Here is a 4,447-nt window from a genome sequence, read left to right on the forward strand (position 1 = left end):
TCTCTCTCTCTCTCTCTCTCTCTCTCTCTCTCTCTCTCTCTCTCTCTCTCACACACACACACACACACACACACACAAATAAATAAGTAAATAAGTAAATAAATAAATAAAAAGTTTTGAATACCAAGAGAAAGAATAATGTGAAATCTGCAATCCCTTCTTCCAGAGCTTCCAGCTGCCAATACCCAACAGCACTTGGAAGTCCATCAGAATAGCATTCTGGTGATAAAAGGGGGGCGGGCCTTTAGATCCTTAGAAAATGATTGAAATCTAGAAAATGTGTGTTTATGCTTGGTCTGAATTTATTTCCCATTTATGTATTTCAAACGCACAGCAACTTTAATTTTGCTGCCAGTGATATATCATGCAAAGGAAGCCTTCCAAAAGGGAGAGGAAAAATGAGTGGGGAGAACTGAGGAATTTTTAGCTCCTGCTCCCTTTACCCCCACATCTCCCACCTGCCTCCAAACCAAAATACAGTAGCTAAGCAGTTTGTTGTGAGCCTCCTCGAATGTAATTTCCTTAGAAAAGTAACTCAGCTCTAGGACCCAGATGCCCCCAACGCGCCCAGCCTCCATCCTCTCCCTCTGGCCCTGTGCAACCTTGTCCCACTGCATTCTATGGCCCTTCTCTGGGAGCTTTATAAAGAATGAATTGTCCGCAATCAGGGAAAACGGATTAGCGTCAAATTAGGAAAGTGGGGGGTTACTCCTTAAAAAAGACAGGGGCAAGCTCAGTAGGGAAGCCGCAGCGGGCTTCTGTCTTGTAAACCTATTCCGGAATCTTCCCAATTTGGCGCGCCAGTTTGTAGAAGTGACTGCGCAGTCTTACAATAAAGAGCACGGTGGCCTCTCCTCTGCAGTAGCAGCAGCAGGGACTGGAGCCTCTCTCTCCTCAACTTCCAATTTTCAGTACCTTCTTTCAGTTAAGGGGACTTCCAACCCTGAGCGTCTGCCTTCGATCGTTCCCTCCCCCACCGCACCATTTCTTTGGGAAGACAAATCTCCCCTTCTAGGGAGCTTGCTTTGTGGAAGACAAGAGACTGCCGCACGGTTTTAAAGAAGCTGTAGTCTTCACATCCTCTTCCTTTCCGCGGGCGGGGGAGAAAACAGCGGAAATTTAGCACTGGTAACTATTATTATTACATCTGAAAAACTTGCCCTCTAAAATGCCGCTAAATGTACTTTCATTGTGAATAGTGAAGGTGCGAGCTGAAGGGGAGAAAAGGGAGCGCTAGGAGAAGGAGGAAAAAGGGTGGGGGAAGACCCTGATCTTGGTGTGATCCCGGGGTTCGAAATCCGTGGTGGCCCACAGTGGCAGCCCCCATCCTCAGCACCAAAGCGCACTTCTGGGGAGTCAGGGAGCTGGAGGGAGGGGCCGTGAGCGGGAGCGCGGGAAGGAACTAAGGGAAGCAAGGGCGGCTGCGCGCGGGGAGCGCGCGGGGCAGGGCTGGGACTCGCCACTCAGCCTCCTCTCTGCCCGCCAAGCCTCTCTGCCGCTGACATCATTGCCAGAAGGAGGGGCTGCCCGAGCAAAGGCGACTGGAGAAAGGGTTCTATGGCCTCACTCGCGGAGGCGCTCCAGTGCTGCTTGGCAAGCTCAGCGCCCTGGCAGTGGCGGCGGGACTCGGATCACCGAGCTGCTCGCGGCAGTTCTTAATTTAGCAGAGGGAAGAAAAGTATCTTTAGACCTTAGCACGCCCATCTCTCGGTTCTTTCGTCAAAACCGCCCTCACACAGTCCATGCTGTCTCAGATGAACCAGACAAAGACAAGAAAGGGGGGAACGTACATATACTATTACTTCGACTTGCATTCAAATGCGCCTTCCCCAACACACACACACACACACACACACACACACACGAAAGAATAACACAGAGGTTTAGATTTCCCGCCTTGATTCTGAGAATTTGTCTCAAACAAGATTAAAAGTGGAATTCCATTTAGTCTTTTACCAAGTTACAAAGGTGCCTGCAAGTAAACCCCTCCCCATTTTTTTTAAGTCACACCGTTTTACTTTTCAGGTGGAGGAAGATGGTCGCTTTAAGTTACAAAGCGCTGACACCTTCTTGGGTATTGTGCTCAGCGTTCCCAATTCTTCTCCGCAAGCTCCTCAGGTTGTTTTCTGGTCGCTGCGCTAGGACTATGCATGCGGCTCCTCAGAATTGCTCTGTTCCCATCTTTTTATCCTCTTTCGCGTCTACCCGGATTTTTTACCACTTTTGTACCCCCACTCAAATATCCTTTGTACAGAAACAGCTCCTAGACTAGGTTTAAATCCATCCCGTTTGGGGATGTTTCCTCGCAAGCAAGGACACTTTTTGGGTAATTTTTGTTACTCTTTGGGTGTACTTTTATTTTTTTCTTTTGTTTTGGCTTCTCTTCTCTCCTGACTTTGCTTTGTGGATGTGTGCCGCAGTGGCGCAAGTTTGTATTCCCACGCCCCAAGGTAACATTTCGGAAGGGCACTCCGTTCACAGACATGAGGGATAGCCCTCAGGCACGCGCACACACTCACACTTCACAGGCACACCCCAGCTCCCTGCACCTCAAGCCTCAAAGGCGTCTAAAAGAGCGACCTTGCAATATATCATTCTGAAAGCAAAGGAGCCTTCATCAGTTAAGCTCTGAAAGTCCTTCCTTGGAGGAGGCAAAGAAGTGGCTTCTGTTATTTGGTCTGGGATAGTGACTGCCCCCGGGAGGCGAAATTTGTTACCAAGTGCTCATCTGTAAGTCATGTCTTCAACCCAGGACTTGTCGCTCTGCTTTTTTGAGTCTCTAAAGAAATATGCTCTTTTCCAGGTACCTGCTTTTTAAGTCACCTTTTTCCGATGACGCTCTTAAGAGGCATTTCTTTTTGTGAAAAGGAGACGTTTTTTGGCTACACGCTTCTGGAAACCCCTTTGTGGAGAGAGAAACATTTTTTCGGGTCTCTTAGAAAACGTCATGTTTATGGGATAGGTGGGAGTTTTTGGCTAAGGGAATACAAGTCATTTCTTTAGAGAAAGAGGAACCCTTTATGGTTCAGCTACACTCTTAGAAGTCATTTTAAAAAAAATGGAAACAGTAATCCGTTTTTCAGCGATGCAAATATAAGAAGTTGCTTTAGAAATAAGAGGCAGAAATTTCCACACCTACCCTCTCCATATCCAGCAGGTGTGGCTGAGCACAGCCTTGCAAGTAGGGCGGGAAGGAAGGGCCAGGAGGTGAGCACCAGAAGGAATGGTCAGAGGGATCCTATGTGCCACATGGTATGCAGAACTCTTTAGCTCTGCGCCAAGGGTCGCATACCCAAGGGTTAGAGCCAGTGTGTAAGGGATCCAAACCCAAGCGCCCAGAGAAAGGAGCGCAAAGGGGCTGGCCTGGCAAAGTCCGAGTCTGATGCCAAGCTTCTGGCATTGCCCTTCAGCTCGGACTGCTCCCCAGGACTCTGGGGAGCGATCTTTTCTAGGCACCTGCCCCAATCTTAGAGTTTCATTCAGCCAAGCCGAAACTGTCCATATCTGTTAAAGTGAAAGACATTTTTGCACAGCCAATGCAGGGAAATTAATGTGTGGACACTTTTCTGACAAAAGTAAGAGTTTTCACAAAGTAACTAAACCAAGCGCGGCAGTGCCAAAAAAGATTCTTTCTGAGCTCACCTACTGGATTTGCTCTTTCTCTTACCTCTAGGGAAGAGAAGGGGAAAGGGGGAAGCGAGGACACCAGTAGCATCTTTGAAACCACCCTGTGCGCATAGTCCAGACCCCAGGCATAGGCAGCAGGCAATCTCCACGCACTAAATGCGGGACATGTCATGCCTCCCCGGCCGCAGTCTGTTCTGGCACCCAGACAGAATACTTACCCAGTGAACGACGCCTTTTGAGTAGAATGAAGAGGTAAACGAAAGAGAGAAAAGGCTTCCGCCCGCTCCACGGAGACTGCGATTGCTGTAGCGGGCTCTACCGCCACAGCTCGCAGTCCGCGGAGCAGCTGGAGTAGTAGAGGTTGTTTCTGAGGCTGTTTGGGCTGCCCGGACTGCCTGGGCTGCCTGTGCCACCGCTGCCACTGCCACTCAGTGCACTCTGTTAGGCTTGCTTTCTGCTTTGCCGCGCGGGCCACTGCGTGCTGCTCAGGCTCACGGATCCACCCGCCCTGACAGTTCGCCGACTGCCAGGAGCCAGAGCCGAGCCAGCCCTTTTTATTGGCGAGGGGGTGGGACTATACAGAGGGGGAGAAGGGGGAAGGAAAGGGGGTGAGCGAGTGGAAGGAGTGGGGAGGAAAAAGTGAACCAGTGCCCGGGCCGCCTGCTGGGAGGGGATGGCGCAGCACCAACTGCCGGGTACCCCCCTCTGGCCCCCACTCCCAGCACCCAACATCCCCCGTCGCTCTGGAGGCGGCCCCTCCCGGCTGACGGAGAACCCAGGGAGACGGGCGGGGGCGAGATAGAGGTAAGATTAGGAAGTT

At 50.6% G+C, this 4,447-nt stretch overlaps 2 long non-coding RNA genes across 2 annotated transcripts in view; one reads left to right on the top strand and one right to left on the bottom strand.

The window, feature by feature from the left end:
- LOC125614220 overlaps window positions 1-4,044 on the bottom strand; it is a 27,671-nt gene extending 23,627 nt beyond the window's left edge. The window contains exon 1 of the long non-coding RNA XR_007344823.1: window positions 3,846-4,044. This is a non-coding gene — a long non-coding RNA (uncharacterized LOC125614220). The remainder of the gene's footprint in view (window positions 1-3,845) is intronic.
- Window positions 4,045-4,336: 292 nt separating this feature from the next.
- LOC125614221 overlaps window positions 4,337-4,447 on the top strand; it is a 14,860-nt gene continuing 14,749 nt past the window's right edge. The window contains exon 1 of the long non-coding RNA XR_007344824.1: window positions 4,337-4,431. This is a non-coding gene — a long non-coding RNA (uncharacterized LOC125614221). The remainder of the gene's footprint in view (window positions 4,432-4,447) is intronic.

The sequence above is a fragment of the Marmota marmota genome, unplaced genomic scaffold (assembly GCF_001458135.2).
Source record: "Marmota marmota marmota unplaced genomic scaffold, marMar, whole genome shotgun sequence".
NCBI classification, from domain to species: Eukaryota; Metazoa; Chordata; class Mammalia; order Rodentia; family Sciuridae; genus Marmota; species Marmota marmota.